This window comes from Ranitomeya imitator, chromosome 6, assembly GCF_032444005.1.
Source record: "Ranitomeya imitator isolate aRanImi1 chromosome 6, aRanImi1.pri, whole genome shotgun sequence".
NCBI lineage: Eukaryota > Metazoa > Chordata > Amphibia > Anura > Dendrobatidae > Ranitomeya > Ranitomeya imitator.
In genome coordinates, this window is record NC_091287.1 from 369,217,126 (window position 1) to 369,243,640 (window position 26,515).

The window sequence follows — 26,515 nt, forward strand, 5'->3', positions numbered from 1 at the left end:
GAGGGCTGCATACTTCTTCCGTTAAGCCTACTTTCTGCATACTTCTGCATGCGTCCTGCATACCTATCTTTAATATTGAGCATGCAGGACATGCGGATGCGTTGTTTTGACGTGCCTACCGTCTGCACAAGATGCAACTTGTTGCGTTTCCGTGCGGTCAGCAGGCGTGTCCAAACAACTCATCCGCATACATCCGCATACATCCACATACATCCGCATGTCCTGAGTACCCAATGTTAAAGATAGGTACGCAGGATGCATGCAGAAGTTTACAAAAGTAGCGGGGCTTACCGGAGGACATACGCAGCCTTCTGCAAAGCCCCCGAACGCTAATGTGAACTTAACCTAAGAGGCACAGACCACTTATTGTATTCAGATCTCCTTCTGAGTGGCATGTGCATCCATGAGCCTTGCCAGAAATGCCTGGAGTAAAATTTCTAGCTTAAAAAGACAGCCACATTTCAAGAATCGTAGAAGTGACCACCCATTGACCCTGGCTGCATCCCAAGCTCTCTGTACTGTGACAGAGATGATCCAAAGTTGTGCGAAAAAGGCAAAAGTCAGAGTAAAAAACTGCACCTGTTCAAAGCGTTTATGCCACTTTGTAGTATAAAACCTTTGAGGAATCAGCTCCAAATGCAAATACAATATCCGATTAAATCTATTATCAGTCAGTTATGTACAAATCCAGACAAAATAGTTCAGTAGTGGGTTAGTGCTGAGAGCATTGGTAATATGTTTCATGAGACAGTTATGACTTTTGATGATTTAAGCAATTATGAAAAATATTGTTATAGTGGCTTGAAATCTTTCTCTTAAACACATATGTCTATTCAGCTGTTTCTTTCTTCTTGAATAGCTTACGAAACTCCACTACCGAAAAATCTTGGGCTCTGTTTACACCTATGGTTTAAGTTGTGTTTCTATGCTCCATTTTAGGAACAAAGAAATGGAATTCATGCGAAAAATGTACATGGTTTCTGTTTTATGTCGATTTCTTTAATTGACCAAAAAGGCTCATGCTGCTCATTTTTTTTTATTGAAGAGTAACTGTTGCTTTAGTTTTCATTTAATAAATCAATAGTAGACAAGAAAATAAGAAACTTTGCAATATATCGTTTGAGAAAAATATGCTTCTTTCTCCTCCTGTATTGATATTTAATGCTCAATTCACGGGTAAAATCTGAATTCAATGATAGCAGATTTCACCATTACAGACACAGACATTCTGCTGCAAGTTCTCCTGTAGTTACAGTTCTCCATAGAACTTTATGAGTGGCAACTGCCATCTCTTACTACAGTAATGAGAAAATTTGCATTCACTGTAGACAGATTTTATCCAGGAATTGAGAATTTTAAGAATGAATAAACAGTCCAGGAGGAGAAAGAAGCAGATTTGTCTGATAAGATATATTACAAAGTTAATTTTTGATCATGTCTTCTATTGAATTATGAAGAAAAAAATTTGAAGGTTACATATTAAATCCCTTTTTTTTTAGTTTGAATTAATTTCATAACTGATCGCTTTACCAAATGATTTTTTTTAATTTGTTCTTAATTCTGAACACAAAAAAATGAATTCAAATCACAGGTGCGATCAGAATCAAAGAACTAATTTTGCGGTTCATCTTTTATTTCTCCCAGAGATATATGATTATATTCATAATTGGATTCTATTTTTTTTTGTCAGTACAGTCTGTACCTACACAGTCTACATTAGATGATGACTGGGCAAACAGCAATTTATACTCTTGGGTGTTGCCTTTTGTGATCATGCCATTGATTAGGTGACAAATGTTCATTTTTTTTACTTATCTCATTTTGAGCCTCATGCAAACACAGATCTGTAATTGATAAAAGTCAGCACTCACCTTTCTTTCTGAAGAAAGAAAAATTTTAATTTTCAATGCTGTTCAAGTAACAACAGTGCAAAAAAATGTTAACCATTATGGCAGGAGGTGCAGAAAAATTCAAAAGAGAGACATTATGGACAATGCATATTTCGAGCTGGATTGCGCTTCTACTGGTCCATGGACATGTCCGTCATGTCTCTCTTTTGAATTTTTCTGCACCTGCTGCCAAGAAGTTAACACTTTTTTGCACTGTTCTTACTTGTACAACATTGACAATTAAAAAGGACTGAATTTCTTCAGAAAGGGTGAGTGCTGACTTTTCTTACACATTGTTAGTGCTAGCAGAATGCACCAAATAATAAAGAGGTAGATAAGAGGAGTGTTCGCAGCCCGGGGGCAACCGTGCAGAGATGGTACCTGCTGCTGAGAAATGCCAGATGGACACTTGCTCACACGTGGGTTAGACTTCACCCAGTGTGTATGGTAGCAAACTCTGTTGTTTCACAGAGTTGCCAAAATATGTTGCGACCTGTTAGCAGTCACAGGATATAGCTGCAAGACACTAGTGGGATATCTATGAATCACCCCCACTAAACTGGTGATTCAACTCGCTCTGACCCTCGGTGGCTTTTGAGCCGGCGTCTGAGGACACCACGAGTCAGATGCAGAGTCCAAGCTGGAATTCCCACCCTACACTGACAGGCTGTCAGGAAAGCACACTGATTGAGCACAGTACCGTACAGACGGGCACTGCAAAAAGGCACTGTAATGTGTGCTACCTGTGCGGGTAGGACTGTCGGGCGCTAGATAGCTTCCACCATTCGCGAGCAGTCAACAACACAAGGAATGGGAATGATTAAGGAGCTTTCATCCATCGACAGTCATTTATCTACACACACACATTATCAAGTTTATACTAGCACATGGCCGTGCGGCCATGCAAACCTTTTATAGCGGAAGATTTCTGGGACCTTCCTAGTGATCCAATAGGAGCTGCTACAGGACCTGAGCATGTGACCCCCGACCTCCAATGAGAAGTCATCCCTTGGGCATGTTCAGTAGAGAAAAAGCAGGAATTAGTCCCAGGAGCGTCTGCTCGCCGCTGATCAGTGCTGGTTACAATGGCAGCAGTAACCAAGCGCACAGTATCTGCCGGAGCCAGACGCTGGGACCGACATCTCTGCTGAGCAGGCTCCACTGCGGCTGGGGAAGAATAGGAGACTGCAGTGGACATGGTTGGAGATTCCCCCTTTGCAGTGGCGGGAACTCGACACCTAACACACATTACCCTTCATTCAGTGTTTAGAGGCAGCGATATTGTAAAAAAACATGTAATACTTGTGAAAACACTTTCAATGTTAGTGCTTCAACTCTTTGTATTAACCTAAATTATTATTGTTTATGTGAACCTCATGAAATCATAGATAAATGAAAATGATTTATGTAAATGCCCATGTAGACCTCAGCATTATTTAATTAGCGTGTGTTGGGTAACACCTTTTTGACACGGGTAAAAGTAGCATCCAATTATCCCCATAGGCAAAAAATTTCAGGAAAAATAATAGGGCAATACAGTTTTTAAAATTGCTCTAGTACTGTTTTTTTCATGAGGAATACAATTAAAGAAAGAGTATCAAAGAAACAGCAGCAAAAAAATGAGTGCAGGCCAAAATCTATAAAACAAGGCTCATTGGTTTCATATGACAAAAGTGCTAAAAGCAAAACACATGAGGCCACCTTCTTTAAAGATTGACAAATATAAGAACAAGTGCAATCATTTTGATTCTCAAGAAAAGCAGAATTTTTAAATTACACTTTACTGTTTGTTGCTTAGGTTACCTGCCACTTCAGAGTAACCATTTTCCTTGGCATGGAGAAAGTGCTTGCTACACAGCTTGCAAGTGCAATAATGAAGCTGACCAGATCACTGTTCAGCCAGCTTCAGTGCCCCTGAACCCTTCCGATGCAGCAGAGGCTACGTTACCTCTGCTAGCTGCATGGGAGAGTTCTTAATTTAAACTTGAGGTAAGAGGATGTTTGTCTGAACTGCTAGTGTTCAAGGGTTTACCACCCATATAAAATGGGACATCATAAGAGCCTGGGGCTGCAGTCACTGCTTTCCAGCATCTATCACCCCTTCTGGAATAGGACATCATCAGATGACGGCACTGTAGCTACAGTACTTACTACAATTTCTTTCATCATTGCCCTCTCAAGATATCCTGGAACCATGGTGCTGATAAAAGATGTGTTAGATGTGAGGGCTTCCTGCTTCTGTATGTGCCGCCATGGTTTCTAACTATTATACAGGACATTTTTAAGGGGAAGAGATATAAATAGTGAGTGACACCAGTGATGCCTCATAGCTTCTATCACCACCCTCAATTGAATCGTTATCAGGGGACAGTGATAGAACCTGTGTTAAGGTACCGTTACACTAAACAACTTACCAACGATCATGATCAGCGATACGACCTGGCCGTGATCATTGGCAAGTCATTGTGTGGTCGCTGAGGAGCTGTCACACAGACAGCTCTCTCCAGCGACCAACGATCAGGGGAACGACTTCGGCATCGTTGAAACTGTCTTCAACGATGCCGAAGTCCCCGGGTAACCAGGGTAAACATCGGGTTACTAAGTGCAGGGCTGCACTTAGTAACCCGATATTTACCCTGGTTACCATTGTAAAAGTAAAAAAAAAACACTACATACTCACATTCCGATGTCTGTCACGTCTCCGGCTTTAGCTTCCCGCACTGACTGTCAGCGCTGGCCGTAAAGCAGAGCACAGCAGTGACGTCACCGCTGTGCTCTGCTTTGCGGCCAGCGCGGACAGTCAGTGCAGGGAAGCTGATGCCGGGGGACGTTACAGACATCGGAATGTGAGTATGTAGTGTTTTTTTTTTTACTTTTACAATGGTAACCAGGGTAAATATCGGGTTACTAAGCGCGGCCCTGCGCTTAGTAACCCGATATTTACCCTGGTTACAAGTGAACACATCGCTGGATCGGCGTCACACACGCCGATCCAGTGATGACAGTGGGTGATCAGCGACCAAAAAAAAGGTCCTGATCATTCCCCAGCGACCAACGATCTCCCAGCAGGGGCCTGATCGTTGGTCGCTGTCACACATAACGAGATCGTTAGCGGGATCGTTGCTACATCACAAAAAGCGTGACGTTGCAACGATATCGTTAACGAAATCGTTATGTGTGAAGTTACCTTTAGTGACACCAGTAACTCCCTCTGATGCCCATTGATGACATCTTGATTCACAACTAGAAGCTTCAGTGGCAGGGACAGGAGCAGAGTCTTAGTACCCTGCTCACCTCTCCACCAGCTTCAAACACCATGGATCCAGAACTTCTTTAAAGGGTGGCAATGCAACAAACTGTAATAAGAAGCTGCAGTGCTACCTCCTGATGACGTTCTGTTCCAGGAGGGGTGATTGACATTGAAGGGATGTGAGTGCAACCCCAGTCTCCTGTAATGTCACATTTGAGACTCAAGCAAAATATCACAGAAAGTAAAGTAAAAAAAATGTATTTAATGATTAGCAGGATAGGGATGAGTGTAGGGTATTATGTAAAAAAAGCAAATTTCAAACATTGCTAGTGTGTAAAAAGAGATATTTTGAAAGGACATTAGGTGATAGACTACCCCTGTAACTAAAATTTGTCTTCAATACTTAACAAAACTTCAGTTATCCAAGGAAACAATAAAACAGTTCAATAATACATTCTGTCCCACTGGATTGGTTTACATGTACCCATGCTATTCAAGATGATGAGATGATTGGTTGTGAAATGGAAGTTTGATGATTTTCTGTGTATGCTTATAAATATTCTTCATTATTTCGCTTGTACAGTAAAGGCTTTCTTTCACTTTGCTTGAAGATACCTGTGAATTTCTTGTGAAAGTAAATCTAGCAATACTATTTTCTCAAGAAAGGTCAGGAAGGGCTTATTGTATTTTAAGCCATGGGATTTTGATTCTAAACCAAAAAAAATCTTCAAATATTAGATTTTGTACTTTAGGTTCAAGATGAGTTTGCGGAAAAGAGTCACATAAAAATCCAACCATCATAGGGCAGTCACGTAAGCAATTTCTTTTGTGTGCGTCTGTGTTTCTGCATTTATTAGGCACAATCCTAGAAAGCAGAATATTGCGGAGCCTTTACATTTCCATTTTGCTTTGTGTCAGAGATGTCATCAGTCATATATAATTGGATTGAGATTACTTACAAAGCAAAATTCCATTTATCTACCCCTTGGCATATTAGTATTCTTGTATGCACCAAATATATTTAACATGATTATTTTTATGTTCTAGACATCGTTAATTGAAATAAATCACATTGTTCAAGTAACTTTTTCATAGATTGCCTAGATTGTCTAGGCAGTTATACAATATGACTTCATAATAATAGCTATGATCAATTGGAAAAAGATAATTTGAAAATCAAAGTTTGAATTAATGTTAACAATTACGTGTAAATTTCAAAAGTATGCACGGAGGTAGCTGAGATGAGGATGTGAATTAAAGCAACCCATCATCATCACAATAAGTTTTCAGTGCAATTCTATTTCCCTGCAGGGATATATTGTGAATCATGTGAATTACACCATCACACAAAAGAAATTCAACAAAAGTAAATCAAATTCATCTTCCTAGAATTATCTATTATCCATACCTCCAGTACAAGTCCCGAAATTACTTGTTAAATTTTAGCAAATTCAGAGAAATGACTGTAAATCTTGTAAGGCATTACTGTACCTTTTTAGTTATTTAACATTTTATAAAAATATTTCATATCAGCGTAACATTAAAGAAAATATCCACTTTGGAGGTATTACTGGATGTAGCAGTTCTGACACAATCAAAGCTTTTAGATTTAGAATGAAGCAGAGCTGAGAAAGCTAATCCCGCCCTCACCAGGCGCTCCATGTACAAAGACGGTAGACAGTGAGCTGCTTATCACAGGTGAAGGGGTAGTTGCCAAACTAACATAATCCAGCAATGTTAATCTCTTAGTGATAAATCCTTCATAGTTAGTAAACAACAGCAGGCACTTTGACCAGTGTCACACCCCTGAATGTTGCCTGTTATCTTATGCTGACTTCAGATTACATTACAAAAAACTGCTGACAGATTCCGTTTAATTAATACTGTAAAACTTACTAATATGTTTGCATTTAAAAAGGTGCGCAGATATTGGAGTAGTCCTTTGTCCAGGCTGCTGCTCTTCCTATAATGGATCAAAACAAGGTGGTTAGTTACTGCTGCTCTGTGTGAATATGGCTAACTGAATGGCATATTACAATAGATAAGTGGTATAGGTTTATTTCTTTATTACACGTTGCTTATATAGTGCCATCATATTCTGCTGTGCATTATATTATCACAACTCTCCCCATTGGGGCTCACAATCTAGATTCCCTATCAGGATGTCTTTGAAGTGTGAAAGGAAACTGGAGAACACAGATGAAACTCACTGGGAGAACATATGCTGCCCACATGAATGCATCAATAGGGAATGGGAGTTGAATTAGATAAATTATACTATATTTTTCTTATTAAATAAATTGTGTTTTGATAATAAACAGCTATAAAATTTTAGCTTTTAATGGTATCCTCTCCCTGCAACTTGCTGTCCACTGCCTGTTGTCAAGACTGATCTGTTTGTAGTTACAGACAAGCAAGACAGGTTACAGGATGTGAGGGTCCTCACAAAGATTCCAGGTTCAGCACCAGACATCACAATATCGCAATAGAATAAAACGGTGTCAATCTGAAGTAGTGGTGCTCAGAATCCACAAATAGCCAGAATAGATTGCTGTATAGTATAAAAATGAAGTTAAGAAAATATATATCGGTAATTTTCATATTGCTTTTGTGTCATATTCAATGTTGAGAAATATGTAATAAAAATAATAAAAAAATTATCTGGTGACTTCCGTATATATTTTCTCGACTTGATCTTTAAGCTAAAAGATGCAGGGGCATGTTTTTACAAGATATATGTGAGTGTCTGTACATGCCTTAGCTCTATGCTAGCTCTTACACACAGTGTGGAACAACCACTATGCCGTATTCAGCTCAGTACAGCACACAATAGCGAGCGAGCTCCTGTACTTTTTTATTTTGCTATGATCAGCCTTTCTTTAAACATTTTCCAGTTATTTTCACTTGTCTCCTAGTTTACATCATAATAGGATCACTTATATTATCTCCTGCTGTATGCCCCTCATACATTTTCTGCATCTGGTATCTCACACTGTATATATTTTTCACTTGCCTCCATGATTCAGATACCACATTAGCACTTCTATTCTCCACTTCTCTCTTCAGCCCAGAATTGTCAACTATCCCTTATCCCACTAATATTTCACTTGTCTTTTTGTTTCTCATAGCATATTAGCATTACAAATTTAAACCGCGAAATGGGAACTAAGGGAAGGGATGTTGATGGACATACTGCTGGCAAGCTCAGTCATTATGCTACATATCTCCTGCGTATAAGAGAGCTGAGAGTAGTGCTGACTAGTGTTGAGCGATACCTTCCGATATCGGAAAGTATCGGTATCGGTTTGGATCGGCCGATATTCAAAAAATATCGGATATCGCCGATACCGATACCCGATCCCAATGCAAGTCAATGGGACCAAAATATCGGAATTAAAATAAACCCTTTCTTTCCTTGTAGGTTCATTCTACATGAAGGGAAACAACTAAGAATAATGTAGGATGTATGGGGGAGGTGGCGGAGACATTAAAGGCAATGAGGATTAGTCCAATCAAATAGAATAGCATGATTTTTTTTTTTTTAAAGACGTTCGGATTGAAAAAGATATTGACTATGTAAATTTTTTTTTATTTTGTCAGATATTGATGTTTCACTATTCCACGACCTTCCCCTTCTTTTTTTTCCTTTTCCCACACTTTCATCTTCATCATCATCAGCATCTTTGACATCAACTTCTTCACCTTATTCATCTTCTTCTTCATCTTCTACCTATTTTTTTTTTTATTACATTCTTCATATTCATTTTCTTCAACTATTATTATTCTTCCTATTCTACATATTCTTTTTATTCCACTGTTATTATTCTTCCTATTCTACTTCTTCATCATATTCTCATTTGTGACAGGCATTCCGGTAGTTGTTATCTATAAAAGTTGGAAGATTACACCTTCCGTTCTGCCAGTCACAAAAGTTACATTTGTCCGCGTTCAGTTTGGCCTGCAGCATCAGGCTTTATCCAGGGGCACCACGAGGAGGAACGGACTCACCCCCATACACTGCTTAGTCTTCTTCTGCATATAATTTAGATAATATCTTTTGCTCTGATATTAAGTGTTATGCTTAATGTTCTTCTGCTCTTTGTTCTGCAGCCTCTTGTTCTTCTGCTTCTCGGTCTTCCATGTCGTCGTCTCCAGGGTCGTCGTCTTCAGTGTCGTCATCTCCGCCGTCGTCGTCTCCGCCGTCGTCGTCTCCGTCGTCGTCTCCGCCGTCGTCGTCGTCGTCATCGGGGTGGTCTTCCGGGTCGTCGTCGTCGTCGTCATCGGGGTGGTCTTCCGGGTCGTCGACTTTAGGGTCTTCAACTTGGAAATGTAGCAGAAGGTACAAGAAGGCTGAGAAAATGCCAAGAACCAGCTGATGGAACTGGAACTCGGATGGCTACCCGAAGGTTCAAGAGCCTATGGAACTACCGAGGACCAGCTGATGTTACTGGAACCCGGTTACTAAGCAGGAGGTACCCGTGCTAAAAAGCACTACCAAGGACCGCCTGACGTTGGCGGAACTCGGATACCCAGAAGGAGGCACCTAAGCCAAAGGCTCTGCCCGGAACCAGCTGACGTTACTGGAACCAGGATGGGGAGCAGAAGGTACAAGAGCAAAAGACACTGCCGAGAACCAGCTGACGGTACTGGAACCCGGATGGGTAGCCGAAGGTCCAAGAGCCAATGGAACTACCGAGGACCAGCTGACGTTACTGGAACCCGGTTACTAAGCAGGAGGTACCCGTGCCTGAAAGCACTACCAAGGACCACCTGACGTTGTTGGAACTTGGATACCCAGAAGGAGGCACCTAAGCCAAAGGCTCTGCCCGGAACCAGCTGACGTTACTGGAATCAGGATGGGGAGCAGAAGGTACAAGAGCAAAAGACACTGCCTAGAACCAGCTGACGGTGCTGGAACCAGGTGGTGGACCCGAAGGCCCACAGGAGAGGAGAGAACAGCTAGGCCGCGAGGCAGCCGCAGTTACCGAACCCCAACAGTCCTACAAGGGGAGCTGGGCCTACTGGCACTACAGAACCAGCCTTGACTACCAGTTCACGCAGCCCACATAGGAAGCTCCTAAACTGGAGGCACCCTGGAGTTGGCTAACTCGACCGCACCACGACGGGGCAAGCATAGGCGTCTCAGTGAAGTTGACACAACCCGGAAACAGCTGACGGTGCTGAAACCAGGCTTGGCACGAGGGAGTACCTGTGACAAGAACACTGCCGAGAACCAGCTGGCGGTGCTGGAACCCGGATGCGTTGCCCCAGTGTGCAAGAGCCAATGGCACGACCGAGGACCAGCTGACGGTGCTGGAACCCGGTTACTAAGCTGTAGGTGCCCGCGCTTAAAAGCACTACCAAGGACCGCCTGGCGTTGGCGGAACTCGGTTACCCAGGAGGAGGCACCTAAGCCAAAGGCTCGGCCCGGAACCAGCTGACGGTGCTGGAACCAGGTGGTGGACCCGAAGGTCCACAGGAGAGGAGAGAACAGCTAGGCCGCGAGGCAGCCGCAGTTACCGAACCCCAACAGTCCTACAGGGGGAGCTGGGCCTACTGGCACTACAGAACCAGCCTTGACTACCAGTTCACGCAGCCCACATAGGAAGCTCCTAAACTGGAGGCACCCTGGAGTTGGCTAACTCGACCGCACCATGACGGGGCAAGCATAGGCGTCTCAGTGAAGTTGACACAACCCGGAAACAGCTGACGGTGCTGAAACCAGGCTTGGCACGAGGGAGTACCTGTGACAAGAACACTGCCGAGAACCAGGTGGCGGTGCTGGAACCCAGATGCGTTGCCCCAGTGTGCAAGAGCCAATGGCACGACCGAGGACCAGCTGACGGTGCTGGAACCCAGTTACTAAGCTGTAGGTGCCCGCGCTTAAAAGCACTACCAAGGACCGCCTGGCGTTGGCGGAACTCGGTTACCCAGGAGGAGGCACCTAAGCCAAAGGCTCGGCCCGGAACCAGCTGACGGTGCTGGAACCAGGTGGTGGACCCGAAGGTCCACAGGAGAGGAGAGAACAGCTAGGCCGCGAGGCAGCCGCAGTTACCGAACCCCAACAGTCCTACAGGGGGAGCTGGGCCTACTGGCACTACAGAACCAGCCTTGACTACCAGTTCACGCAGCCCACATAGGAAGCTCCTAAACTGGAGGCACCCTGGAGTTGGCTAACTCGACCGCACCACGACGGGGCAAGCATAGGCGTCTCAGTGAAGTTGACACAACCTGGAAACAGCTGACGGTGCTGAAACCAGGCTTGGCACGAGGGAGTACCTGTGACAAGAACACTGCCGAGAACCAGCTGGCGGTGCTGGAACCCGGATGCGTTGCCCCAGTGTGCAAGAGCCAATGGCACGACCGAGGACCAGCTGACGGTGCTGGAACCCGGTTACTAAGCTGTAGGTGCCCGCGCTTAAAAGCACTACCAAGGACCGCCTGGCGTTGGCGGAACTCGGTTACCCAGGAGGAGGCACCTAAGCCAAAGGCTCGGCCCGGAACCAGCTGACGGTGCTGGAACCAGGTGGTGGACCCGAAGGTCCACAGGAGAGGAGAGAACAGCTAGGCCGCGAGGCAGCCGCAGTTACCAAACCCCAACAGTCCTACAGGGGGAGCTGGGCCTACTGGCACTACAGAACCAGCCTTGACTACCAGTTCACGCAGCCCACATAGGAAGCTCCTAAACTGGAGGCACCCTGGAGTTGGCTAACTCGACCGCACCACGACGGGGCAAGCATAGGCGTCTCAGTGAAGTTGACACAACCCGGAAACAGCTGACGGTGCTGAAACCAGGCTTGGCACGAGGGAGTACCTGTGACAAGAACACTGCCGAGAACCAGCTGGCGGTGCTGGAACCCAGATGCGTTGCCTTGCCTATTAAAGATTGTCTTCCTAGAGCCCCAACTAGCGGTGTTGGAGCAAAGGGTAAGCAGGGGGAGATGAGTGTAGGCCAAAGCCAGCACTGGAGGCAGCTTTGTGTCTGCGTTGCGTTTGCAGGACACTTTGCCGGCTACACACTGGGGGAACAGCTGGCGTTGCTGAACCCCACTAACACAATGGCGTGTGTTTTTCTCTGTGCAGCTAGCACTTGCGGGCAAAAACTAGCGATGTTAGAGCCCGTGTTGAAGCAGGAGGAGGAGGAGAGGAGCAGAGTGTAGGCCGAAGCCTAGTTGAACCAATTTCAAAGGAAAGCTTTAACCCCCCCCTCAGGTGTTACAAAGTACAAGAGACACACCTTGTGCAGTATTAATGCTGCACAAGTGAAAGGTTGCTCTATTAATTTGTCTACTTGCACACGCTGAATGAAAGACATACACAATTTACCCCATTCTACAGTCAAACTGTAGTGGATGCGTGACTTGGTTTTTTGATGAGACGCAGCACAGGTGTCCAAAATAACGCCTTGGTGCTTGGCGCAGCTATCTGAGCGTTGTTATTTGCTGTACAGGAGTCTGCGCTCTTGTGTTATCCCTTGGCAATGCCCTGTTAGCGCTGCCCATCTTATGACATCATTTCATGTTGGCCGGTGCGGTTAACGATGGCCATAAATCCCAGACCCACAGTGTCTTTTCATAAAGCCACACTGCGGTGCTGGGATTCGTGGCCTTGAGCAGTAAATATTTTGGCCGCTCACACACGTCCTTACACCTGCTTCAGACTGGGCGGCCTCTGATGATCCCTTCTCGCATGCCGCGGCCATGAGGCTGCACAGTCTGAAGAAGGCGGAAGGAGATGAGTTAAGACAGGCGAAGATTTGCACTGCTCGTGCCCATCAATCACACCCTCGCAGTCAAAATAATTAAGACAATGAGGAGCATTTTATTCAGGCAGGGCGGACGAACAGGCGCAAGTAGCCAACCAATGATGTCAGAAGACGGGAAGCGCTACCAAGGGGGGTGCTGCGTATCATTAGAAAGGAAAGTCACACCTCAGGGACAGTGGAATGGTCTCAAAGAGACACATTTTGTACGTGTTGAGTTCCACGTGGGCAAGGAGAAAACATCAGCCACCTTGTACAAATGCAGCAGTACTGCTGTACAAGGTGGCTGTTATACATAGAAACACCTGGGGGTGGGGGCCAGGCTCCCTTCAATTTCAGTTCATGTGCCTGCGTGGCGTTTGCAGGTCACGTTGCAAGCTGCACAGCAGGGGAACAGCTGGCGTTGCTGAACCCCACTAACACATTGGCTGTTGTTTTTCTCTGTGCAGATCGCATGTCCGGGCAAAAACTGGCGGTGTTTGAGCCCAGGGTCAGCAGGAGGAGGAGAGGAGCAAAGTGTAGGCCGAAGCCTGCACTGGTGGCAGCTTTTGGTCGGTTGTGCCAGCGTGGCTTGTGCTGGACACGATGCCGGCTACACAGCGGGGGAACAGCTGGCGGTGCTGAACCCCACTAACACATTGGCTGGTGTTTTTCTCTGTGCAGCTAGCATTTCCGGGCAAAAACTAGCGGTGTTTGAGCCCAGGGTCAGCAGGAGGAGGAGAGGAGCAAAGTGTAGGCCGAAGCCTGCACTGGTGGCAGCTTTTGTTCTGTTGTGCCAGCGTGGCTTGTGCTGGACACGATGCCGGCTACACAGCAGGGGAACAGCTGGCGGTGCTGAACCCCACTAACACATTGGCTGGTGTTTTTCTCTGTGCAGCTAGCATTTCCGGGCAAAAACTAGCGGTGTTTGAGCCCAGGGTCAGCAGGAGGAGGAGAGGAGCAAAGTGTAGGCCGAAGCCTGCACTGGTGGCAGCTTTTGGTCGGTTGTGCCAGCGTGGCTTTTGCTGGACACGATGCCGGCTACACAGCGGGGGAACAGCTGGCGGTGCTGAACCCCACTAACACATTGGCTGGTGTTTTTCTCTGTGCAGCTAGCATTTCCGGGCAAAAACTAGCGTTGTTAGAGCCCAGGGTCAGCAGGAGGAGGAGAGGAGCAGAGTGTAGGCCGAAGCCTAGTTGAACCAATTTCAAAGGTTACCTTTAACCCCCCCTCAGGTGTTACAAAGTACAAGAGCCACTCCTTCTGCAGCATTAATGCTGCACAAGTAAAAGGTTGCTCTATTAATTTGTCTACTTGCACAAGCTGAATGCAACACGTACACTATTTAGCCCATTATACTGTTAAACAGTAGTGGAGGCGTGACTTGTCTTTTTAAAGAAAAGCAGCACAGGTGTCGAAAACAACACCTTTTTGCATGGGCGCAGCTTCCTGAGCGTTGTTAGTTGCTGTACAGGAGTCTGCGCTCTTGTGATCCTTTGGCCATGCGCTGTGAGCGCTTCCTGTCTTATGACCTCATTTCATGTTGGCCGTTGCGGTTAGCGATGGACATGAATCCCAGACCCACAGTGTGTTTTTAAAAAATCACACTGCGGTGCTGGGATTCGTGCCCTGGTGCACTAAATATGTTTGCCGCTCACACATGTCCTTACACCTGCTTCAGACTGGGCGGCCTCATCTGATCCCTTATCGCATGCCGCGGCCATGAGGACACCCAGTCTGAAGAAGGCGGAAGGAGGTGACTTAAAACAGGCGAACATATGCACTGCACATGCCCATCAATAACACCCTCGCATCCAAAATATGAGACAACGAGGGGCGTTGTGTCGGGCAGGGCGGACGCACAGGCACAGGCAGCCAACCAATGATGTCAGAAGACGGGCAGCGCTAACAATGGGGGTGCTGCGTGTCATTAAAAAGGAAAGTCACACCTCAGTGACATTAGCATTGGTCTCTAATGAGACACATTTTGTACGTGTTGAGTTCCACGTGGGCAAGGAGAAAACATCAGCCACCTTGTACAAATGCAGCAGTACTGCTGTACAAGGTGGCTGTTATACATAGAAACACCTGGGGGTGGGGGGCAGGCTCCCTTCAATTTCAGTTCATGTGCCTGCGTGGCGTTTGCAGGTCACGTTGCAAGCTACACAGCAGGGGAACAGCTGGCGTTGCTGAACCCCACTGACACATTGACTGGTGTTTTTCTCTGTGCAGATTGCATGTCCGGGCAAAAACTAGCGGTGTTAGAGCCCAGGGTCAGCAGGAGGAGGAGGAGAGGAGCAAAGTGTAGGCCGAAGCCTGCACTGGTGGCAGCTTTTGGTCGGTTGTGCCAGCGTGGCTTGTGCTGGACACGATGCCGGCTACACAGCGGGGGAACAGCTGGCGGTGCTGAACCCCACTAACACATTGGCTGGTGTTTTTCTCTGTGCAGCTAGCATTTCCGGGCAAAAACTAGCGGTGTTTGAGCCCAGGGTCAGCAGGAGGAGTAGAGGAGCAGAGTGTAGGCCGAAGCCTAGTTGAACCAATTTCAAAGGTTACCTTTAACCCCCCCCTCAGGTGTTGCAAGGTACAAGAGCCACACCTTGAACAGCATTAATGATGCACAAGTCAAAGGTTGCTCTATTTAATTTTGCTCCTTGCACACGCTGAATTAAACACGTACACTATTTAGCCCATTATACTGTCAAACAGTAGTGGAGGCGTGACTACTAGTCTTTTTAAGGTGACGCAGCACAGGTGTACAAATTTACACCTAGGTGCTGTGCGCAGATTCCTTACCGTTGTTATTTGCAGTACAGGAAACTGCGCTCTTGTGTTATCCCTTGGCAATACCCTGTTAGTGCAGGCCGTCTCATGACCTCATTTCATGTTGGCCGGTGCGGTTAACGATGGCCATAAATCCCAGACCCACAGTGGCTTTTCCTAAAGTCACACTGCGGTGCTGGGATTCGTGGCCTTGTGCAGTAAATATGTTCGCCGCTCACACATGTCCTTACACCTGCTTCAGACTGGGCGGCCTCAGCTGATCCCTTATCGCATGCCGCGGCCATGAGGCCGCACAGTCAGAAGAAGGCGGAAGGAGGGGAGTGATGACAGGGGAACATATGCACTGCTCGTGCCCATCAATCACACCCTCGCAGTCAAAATATATGAGACAACGGGGGGCGTTGTGTCGGGCAGGGGGGACGCACAGGCACAGCCAGCCAACCAATGATGTCAGGAGACGGGCAGCGCTAACAATGGGGGTGCTGCGTGTCATTAAAAAGGAAAGTCACACCTCAGGGACATTGTAATGGTCTGTAATGAGACACATTTTGTACTTGTTGAGTTCCACGTGTGCAAGGAGAAAAAGTCAGCCACCTTGTACAAATGCAGCAGTACTGCTGTACAAGGTGGCTGTTATACATAGAAACACCTGGGGGGGTGGGGGGCAGGCTCCCTTCAATTTCAGTTCATGTGCCTGCGTGGCGTTTGCAGGACACGTTGCCAGCTACACAGCAGGGGAACAGCTGGCGGTGCTGAACCCCACTAACACATTGGCTGGTGTTTTTCTCTGTGCAGCTAGCATGTCCGGGCAGAAACTGGCGTTGTTTGAGCCCAGGGTCAGCAGGAGGAGGAGAGGAGCAAAGTGTAGGCCGAAGCCTGCACTGGTGGCAGCTTTTGGTCAGTTGTGCCAGCGTGGCTTGTGCTGGACACGATGCCGACAACACAGCAGAGGAACAGCTGGCGTTGCTGAACCCCACTAACACATTGGCTGGTGTTTTTCTCTGTGCAGCTAGCATGTCCGGGCAGAAACTGGCGTTGTTTGAGCCCAGGGTCAGCAGGAGGAGGAGAGGAGCAAAGTGTAGGCCGAAGCCTGCACTGGTGGCAGCTTTTGTTCTGTTGTGCCAGCGTGGCTTGTGCTGGACAGGTAGCCGACTACACAGCAGGGGAACAGCTGGCGTTGCTGAACCCCACTAACACATTGGCTGGTGTTTTTCTCTGTGCAGCTAGCAGTTCCGGGCAAAAACTAGCGGTGTTTGAGCCCAGGGTCAGCAGGAGGAGTAGAGGAGCAGAGTGTAGGCCGAAGCCTAGTTGAACCAATTTCAAAGGTTACCTTTAACCCCCCCTCAGGTGTTGCAAGGTACAAGAGCCACACCTTGAACAGCATTAATGATGCACAAGTCAAAGGTTGCTCTATTTAATTTTGCTCCTTGCACACGCTGAATTAAACACGTACACTATTTAGCCCATTATACTGTCAAACAGTAGTGGAGGCGTGACTACTAGTCTTTTTAAGGAGACGCAGCACAGGTGTACAAATTTACACCTAGGTGCTGTGCGCAGATTCCTTACCGTTGTTATTTGCAGTACAGGAAACTGCGCTCTTGTGTTATCCCTTGGCAATACCCTGTTAGTGCAGGCCGTCTCATGACCTCATTTCATGTTGGCCGGTGCGGTTAACGATGGCCATAAATCCCAGACCCACAGTGGCTTTTCCTAAAGTCACACTGCGGTGCTGGGATTCGTGGCCTTGTGCAGTAAATATGTTCGCCGCTCACACATGTCCTTACACCTGCTTCAGACTGGGCGGCCTCAGCTGATCCCTTATCGCATGCCGCGGCCATGAGGCCGCACAGTCAGAAGAAGGCGGAAGGAGGGGAGTGAAGACAGGGGAACATATGCACTGCTCGTGCCCATCAATCACACCCTCGCAGTCAAAATATATGAGACAACGGGGGGCGTTGTGTCGGGCAGGGGGGACGCACAGGCACAGCCAGCCAACCAATGATGTCAGGAGACGGGCAGCGCTAACAATGGGGGTGCTGCGTGTCATTAAAAAGGAAAGTCACACCTCAGGGACATTGTAATGGTCTGTAATGAGACACATTTTGTACTTGTTGAGTTCCACGTGTGCAAGGAGAAAAAGTCAGCCACCTTGTACAAATGCAGCAGTACTGCTGTACAAGGTGGCTGTTATACATAGAAACACCTGGGGGGGTGGGGGGCAGGCTCCCTTCAATTTCAGTTCACGTGCCTGCGTGGCGTTTGCAGGACACGTTGCCAGCTACACAGCAGGGGAACAGCTGGCGGTGCTGAACCCCACTAACACATTGGCTGGTGTTTTTCTCTGTGCAGCTAGCATGTCCGGGCAGAAACTGGCGTTGTTTGAGCCTAGGGTCAGCAGGAGGAGGAGAGGAGCAAAGTGTAGGCCGAAGCCTGCACTGGTGGCAGCTTTTGGTCAGTTGTGCCAGCGTGGCTTGTGCTGGACACGATGCCGACTACACAGCAGAGGAACAGCTGGCGGTGCTGAACCCCACTAACACATTGGCTGGTGTTTTTCTCTGTGCAGCTAGCATGTCCGGGCAGAAACTGGCGTTGTTTGAGCCCAGGGTCAGCAGGAGGAGGAGAGGAGCAAAGTGTAGGCCGAAGCCTGCACTGGTGGCAGCTTTTGTTCTGTTGTGCCAGCGTGGCTTGTGCTGGACACGTTGCCGACTACACAGCAGGGGAACAGCTGGCGTTGCTGAACCCCACTAACACATTGGCTGGTGTTTTTCTCTGTGCAGCTAGCAGTTCCGGGCAAAAACTAGCGGTGTTTGAGCCCAGGGTCAGCAGGAGGAGTAGAGGAGCAGAGTGTAGGCCGAAGCCTAGTTGAACCAATTTCAAAGGTTACCTTTAACCCCCCCCTCAGGTGTTGCAAGGTACAAGAGCCACACCTTGAACAGCATTAATGATGCACAAGTCAAAGGTTGCTCTATTTAATTTTGCTCCTTGCACACGCTGAATTAAACACGTACACTATTTAGCCCATTATACTGTCAAACAGTAGTGGAGGCGTGACTACTAGTCTTTTTAAGGAGACGCAGCACAGGTGTACAAATTTACACCTAGGTGCTGTGCGCAGATTCCTTACCGTTGTTATTTGCAGTACAGGAAACTGCGCTCTTGTGTTATCCCTTGGCAATACCCTGTTAGTGCAGGCCGTCTCATGACCTCATTTCATGTTGGCCGGTGCGGTTAACGATGGCCATAAATCCCAGACCCACAGTGGCTTTTCCTAAAGTCACACTGCGGTGCTGGGATTCGTGGCCTTGTGCAGTAAATATGTTCGCCGCTCACACATGTCCTTACACCTGCTTCAGACTGGGCGGTCTCAGCTGATCCCTTATCTCATGCCGCGGCCATGAGGCCGCACAGTCAGAAGAAGACGGAAGGAGGGGAGTGAAGACAGGGGAACATATGCACTGCTCGTGCCCATCAATCACACCCTCGCAGTCAAAATATATGAGACAACGGGGGGCGTTGTGTCGGGCAGGGGGGACGCACAGGCACAGCCAGCCAACCAATGATGTCAGGAGACGGGCAGCGCTAACAATGGGGGTGCTGCGTGTCATTAAAAAGGAAAGTCACACCTCAGGGACATTGTAATGGTCTGTAATGAGACACATTTTGTACTTGTTGAGTTCCACGTGTGCAAGGAGAAAAAGTCAGCCACCTTGTACAAATACAGCAGTACTGCTGTACAAGGTGGCTGTTATACATAGAAACACCTGGGGGGGTGGGGGGCAGGCTCCCTTCAATTTCAGTTCATGTGCCTGCGTGGCGTTTGCAGGACACGTTGCCAGCTACACAGCAGGGGAACAGCTGGCGGTGCTGAACCCCACTAACACATTGGCTGGTGTTTTTCTCTGTGCAGCTAGCATGTCCGGGCAGAAACTGGCGTTGTTTGAGCCCAGGGTCAGCAGGAGGAGGAGAGGAGCAAAGTGTAGGCCGAAGCCTGCACTGGTCGCAGCTTTTGGTCAGTTGTGCCAGCGTGGCTTGTGCTGGACACGATGCCGACTACACAGCAGGGGAACAGCTGGCGGTGCTGAACCCCACTAACACATTGGCTGGTGTTTCTCTCTGTGCAGCTAGCATGTCCGGGCAGAAACTGGCGGTGTTTGAGCCCAGGGTCAGCAGGAGAGGAGCAGAGTGTAGGCCGAAGCCTAGTTGAACCAATTTCAAAGGTTACCTTTTACCCCCCCTCAGGTGTTGCAAGGTACAAGAGCCACACCTTGTGCAGCATTAATGCTGCACAAGTAAAAGGTTGCTCTATTTGTTTTGCTCCTTGCACACGCTGACTAAAACACGTACACTATTTAGCCCATTATACTGTCAAACAGTTGTGGAGGCGTGACTTGTCTTTTTAAGGAGACGCAGCACAGGTGTCAAAATTTGCACCTAGGTACTGGGCGCAGATTCCTGAGCGTTGTTATTTGCTGTACAGGAGTCTGCGCTATTGTGATCCCTTGGCCATGCGCTGTGAGCGCTTCCTGTCTTCTGACCTCATTTCATGTCGGCCGTTGCGGTTAGCGATGGACATGAATCCCAGACCCACAGTGTGTTTTCAAAAAATCACACTGCGTGGCTGGGATTCGTGGCCTTGTGCAGTAAATAGGTTTGCCGCTTACACATGTCCTTACACCTGCTCCAGACTGGGCGGCCTCAGCTGATCCCTTATCGCCTACCACGGCCAGGAGGCCGCACAGTCTGAAGAAGGCGGAAGGAGATGAGTTAAGACAGGCGAACATATGCACTGCTCGTGCCCATAAACCACACCCTCGCTGACAAAATAAATATGACAACGAGGGGCGTTGTTTCTAGCAGGGCGGATGCACAGGCGCAGCCAGCTAACCATGATGACAAAAGACGGGAAACGCTACCAAGGGGGGTGCTGCGTATCATTAGAAAGGAAAGTCACACCTCAGGGACAGTGGAATGGTCTCAATGAGACACATTTTGTACGTGTTGAGTTCCACGTGGGCAAGGAGAAAAAGTCAGCCACCTTGTACAAATGCAGCAGTACTGCTGTACTAGGTGGCTGTTATACATAGAAACACCTGGGGGGGTGGGGCCAGGTTCCCTTTAATTTCAGTTCCTGTGCCTGCATGGCGTTTGCAGGTCACGTTGCCGGCTACACAGCAGGGGAACAGCTGGCGTTGCTGAACCCCACTAACACATTGGCTGGTGTTTTTCTCTGTGCAGCTAGCATGTCCGGGCAGAAACTGGCGTTGTTTGAGCCCAGGGTCAGCAGGAGGAGGAGAGGAGCAAAGTGTAGGCCGAAGCCTGCACTGGTGGCAGCTTTTGGTCAGTTGTGCCAGCGTGGCTTGTGCTGGACACGATGCCGACTACACAGCAGGGGAACAGCTGGCGGTGCTGAACCCCACTAACACATTGGCTGGTGTTTTTCTCTGTGCAGCTAGCATGTCCGGGCAGAAACTGGCGGTGTTTGAGCCCAGGGTCAGCAGGAGAGGAGCAGAGTGTAGGCCGAAGCCTAGTTGAACCAATTTCAAAGGTTACCTTTAACCCCCCCTCAGGTGTTGCAAGGTACAAGAGCCACACCTTGTGCAGCATTAATGCTGCACAAGTAAAAGGTTGCTCTATTTGTTTTGCTCCTTGCACACGCTGACTAAAACACGTACACTATTTAGCCCATTATACTGTCAAACAGTTGTGGAGGCGTGACTTGTCTTTTTAAGGAGACGCAGCACAGGTGTCAAAATTTGCACCTAGGTACTGGGCGCAGATTCCTGAGCGTTGTTATTTGCTGTACAGGAGTCTGCGCTATTGTGATCCCTTGGCCATGCGCTGTGAGCGCTTCCTGTCTTCTGACCTCATTTCATGTCGGCCGTTGCGGTTAGCGATGGACATGAATCCCAGACCCACAGTGTGTTTTCAAAAAATCACACTGCGTGGCTGGGATTCGTGGCCTTGTGCAGTAAATAGGTTTGCCGCTTACACATGTCCTTACACCTGCTCCAGACTGGGCGGCCTCAGCTGATCCCTTATCGCCTACCACGGCCAGGAGGCCGCACAGTCTGAAGAAGGCGGAAGGAGATGAGTTAAGACAGGCGAACATATGCACTGCTCGTGCCCATAAACCACACCCTCGCTGACAAAATAAATATGACAACGAGGGGCGTTGTTTCTAGCAGGGCGGATGCACAGGCGCAGCCAGCTAACCATGATGACAAAAGACGGGAAACGCTACCAAGGGGGGTGCTGCGTATCATTAGAAAGGAAAGTCACACCTCAGGGACAGTGGAATGGTCTCAATGAGACACATTTTGTACGTGTTGAGTTCCACGTGGGCAAGGAGAAAAAGTCAGCCACCTTGTACAAATGCAGCAGTACTGCTGTACTAGGTGGCTGTTATACATAGAAACACCTGGGGGGGTGGGGCCAGGTTCCCTTTAATTTCAGTTCCTGTGCCTGCATGGCGTTTGCAGGTCACGTTGTCGGCTACACAGCAGGGGAACAGCTGGCGTTGCTGAACCCCACTAACACATTGGCTGGTGTTTTTCTCTGTGCAGCTAGCACTTCCGGGCAAAAACTAGCGGTGTTTGAGCCCAGGGTCAGGAGGAGGAGGAGAGGAGCAGAGTGTAGGCCGAAGCCTGCACTGGTGGCAGCTTTTGTTCTGTTGTGCCAGCGTGGCTTGTGCTGGACACGTTGCCGACTACACAGCAGGGGAACAGCTGGCGGTGCTGAACCCCACTGACACATCACCTAGTGTTTTTTCTGTGTAGACAACACTTCCAGGTGGCAACTGACAGTGTTGAAACCCAGGGAATCAAAGAGGAGCAGAGTGTAGGCCGAAGCCTGCAGTGGAGCAAGTTGAAAGGGAACCTTTAACCCCCCCCCCCCCAGGCATTTGTTGCTGAAAGAGCCATCTTGTACAGCAGTAATACTGCACATGGAAAATGGTGGCTCCGAAAATTATGCTCCTTGCAAACGCTGAAGTACACACTCATATAATGTGTCCCCTCACACCGTCAAACCATCCCGGAAGTGGGACTTTCCTTTGTAATGTGACACAGCACAGCCGTCATTCCAACCCCCTTGGTGCCGGGCGCCACCTCCTCAACGTTGTTTGGTTCTGTCATGGAGCCCGCGCTGTAATGTTATCCCTTGGCCATGCACAGTTAGCGGTGCCCGTCTTCTGACATCATGTAGGTGTCAGGCTGGCAGTGCCTGTGGGTCCAAGCTGCCCGAGATCCAACCTTGCAGTGTCATCTAATGTAGTCCCACTGCGGGCCAGGGATCTATGGGCATGCGCAGTGCATATCATCGCCTCTCACTCACCTCCTTCCTGCTTCTTCAGACTGTGCGGCGTCACGGCCGTGGCATGCTATTAGGGATCAGCTGACGCCGCCTAGTATGAAGAAGCGTGAAGAAGGGGAGTGAGAGGCTAGTATATGCACTGCGCATGGCCATGGATACCAGGCCCACTGTGGGATCACATTAGACGACACTGCGAGGTGGGATTTCGGGCAGCGTGGACGCACAGGCGCAGCCAGGACGACAACAAATGATGTCAGAGGACGGGCAGCGCAAACTGTGCATGGCCAAGGGATAACATAACAGCGCAGGGTCCATGACGGAATCAAACAACGCTAAGGAGGCAGCGCACGGTGCCAAGGGGGTAGCAATGACGGCTGTGCTGCGTCACATTACAAAGGAAAGTCCCACCTCCGGGACGGTTGGACGGTGTGAGGGGACACATTACATGAGTGTGTAGTTCAGCGTTTGCAAGGAGCATAATTTCAAGAGCGACCTTTCCCTTGTGCAGTATTAGTGCTGCACATGGTGGCTCTTTCAGTAACAAACGCCTAGGGGGGGGGGGGACAGGTCCCCTTACATTTTAGTTGTGCCAGCGTGGCGGTCGCATGACACATTGCCGGATACACAGCTGGGGATCAGCTGACGTTACTGAACCCCAATAACAGAGGAGCGACTGTTGACTGTGCACACAGCACTTCCAGGCACCAACTGGCGGTGTTAGAGCCCAGGGACAGCAGGAGGAGCAGATTGGAGGTATTGCCACACACACAGCTGGGGATCAGCTGACGTTACTGAACCCCAATAACAGAGGAGCGACTGTTGACTGTGCACACAGCACTTCCAGGCACCAACTGGCGGTGTTAGAGCCCAGGGACAGCAGGAGGAGCAGATTGGAGGTATTGCCGCACACACAGCTGGGGATCAGCTGACGTTACTGAACCCCAATAACAGAGGAGCGACTGTTGACTGTGCACACAGCACTTCCAGGCACCAACTGGCGGTGTTAGAGCCCAGGGACAGCAGGAGGAGCAGATTGGAGGTATTGCCGCACACACAGCTGGGGATCAGCTGACGTTACTGAACCCCAATAACAGAGGAGCGACTGTTGACTGTGCACACAGCACTTCCAGGCACCAACTGGCGGTGTTAGAGCCCAGGGACAGCAGGAGGAGCAGATTGGAGGTATTGCCGCACACACAGCTGGGGATCAGCTGACGTTACTGAACCCCAATAACAGAGGAGCGACTGTTGACTGTGCACACAGCACTTCCAGGCACCAACTGGCGGTGTTAGAGCCCAGGGACAGCAGGAGGAGCAGATTGGAGGTATTGCCGCACACACAGCTGGGGATCAGCTGACGTTACTGAACCCCAATAACAGAGGATCGACTGTTGACTGTGCACACAGCACTTCCAGGCACCAACTGGCGGTGTTAGAGCCCAGGGACAGCAGGAGGAGCAGAGGAACAGAGTGTAGGCCGAAGCCTGATTGGAGCAAGTTGAAAGGAAACCTTTAACCCCCCCCCCCCAAGACGTTTGTAGCTGAAAGAGCCATCTTGTGCAGCACTAAGGACGCAAAAGGAAAAGGTTGCTCTTTTAATTATGCTCCTTGCAAACACCGAAGTAAACACTAAAAATGTGTCCCTTTATACCGTTAAACCGTTCCGGAGGTGCGAATTTCCTTCGTAATGGGACACAGCACAGCTGTCATTCCTATCCCCTTGATGCCGTGCGCTGCCTCCTCAGCGTTGTTTTAAGCTGTCACGGAGCCTGCGCTGTTCTGTTAGCCCTTGGCCATGCCCAATTAGCGCTGCCTGTCTTCTGACATAATTTGGTGTCAGGCTGTCAGTGCCTGTGCGTCCACGCTGCTCCAGATCCCACCTCGCAGTCTCATCTAACGTAATCCCACTGCGGGCCTTGGAACCATGGGCATGCACAGTGCATAACCTCGACTCTCACTCCCCTCCTTCTTCTTCAGACTGTGCGGTGTCACGGCCGTGGCATGCTAGGGATCAGCTGACGGCGCACAGTCTAAAGAAGGCGGAGGGAAATGAGCGAGAGCCCGAGGGGAAGATATGCACTGCGCATGCCCATGGATCCCAGGCCCGCAGTGTGACTCAATCAGAAGACACTGCGAGGCGGGATCTCGGGCACCGCGGCCGCACAGGCGCAGCCAGCCTGACACCAAATTATGTCAGAAGACAGGCAGCGCAAATAGGGCATGCCCAAGGGATAACAGAACAGCGCAGGCTCCGTGACAGCTTAAAACAACGCTGAGGAGGCAGCGCATGGCACCAAGGGGGTAGGAATGACAGCTGTGCTGCGTCACATTACGAAGGAAAGTCCCAGCTCCGGGACGGTATAACGGTATCAGTGAACACATTTTATAAGTGTTAAGTTCTGCGTGTGCAAAGAGCTAAAAAAAAAGAGCTACCTTTTCCTTGTGCAGCATTACTGCTGCGCAAGATGGCTCTTTCAGTAACAAACGACGGGGGGGGGGACAGGTTCCCTTACATTTAGGTTGTTGTGCCAGCGTGGCGGTCGCAGGACACATTGCCGGCTACACAGCTGGGGATCAGCTGACGTTACTGAAACCCAATAACACTGGGTCGTATGTTTTTACTGTGCAGCCTGCACTTCTGAGCCGCAACTGGCGGTGTTGGAGCCCAGGAATAGCAGTTCAGGTGGTAGAAAGATGAACACAGCAGGAGACCTGGATGACACCCAATTACTTAATCAGGCAGAGGAGTGGCAAATTCCTGCGAGATCCAGGCCTGGTTCATTTTCAGGAAAGTAAGCCGGTCAACGTTATCGGAGGATAGTCGCATGCGACGGTCTGTTAGTACACCACCTGCGGCACTAAAGACACATTCCGATAAGACACTAGCCGCAGGGCAAGCCAGCACCTCCAATGCATACTGGCTTAGCTCTGGCCATGTATCCAGCTTAGAGACCCAAAACTTGAACGGGGAAGAGCCGTCTGGGAGTACAGTAAGAGGGCAAGCCATGTAGTCTGTCACCATCTGACGGAACCGTTGCCTCCTGCTGACTGGAGCCGCCGGTGATGGTGTAGACATTTGGGGCGGGCACACAAAAGTGTGCCAGAGTTGTGCCATACTGGGCTTGCCTTGGGCAGAGGCACTGCTTCTGCTCCCTCTTTGGGCAGAGCCTCCCCCACTGCCTCGACGCACTGAGCTGCTTTGTAAAGCACTAGCAGCACTCCTCTCAGTTGGACAGGAGAAGATGATGGAATTCACCAGTGTGTCGTGGTACTCCCGCAATTTACGCTCCCGGGTCAACGCAGGGATGAGGTTTTGGACGTTGTCCCGGTAGCGAGGATCGAGGAGGGTGAACACCCAATAATCAGGCATGTTGAGAATGTGGTCGATGCGGCGGTCGTTTCTCAGGCACTGCAGCATGAAATCCACCATGTGCTGCAGAGTGCCAACTGGCCCAGAAACGCTGTTCCCTGCTTGAGACATGATCTCTGCCCGCTCGTCATCACCCCACCCTCGCTGTACACACTGACCACTGGAC

General features: G+C 48.9%; 1 protein-coding gene across 1 annotated transcript in view; it reads left to right on the forward strand.

Annotated features, from left to right (window-relative positions):
- The window catches only part of LOC138642673 (cadherin-19-like), a 225,822-nt gene that overhangs the window by 68,044 nt on the left and 131,263 nt on the right, over positions 1–26,515 (forward strand). The window lies entirely within an intron of this gene.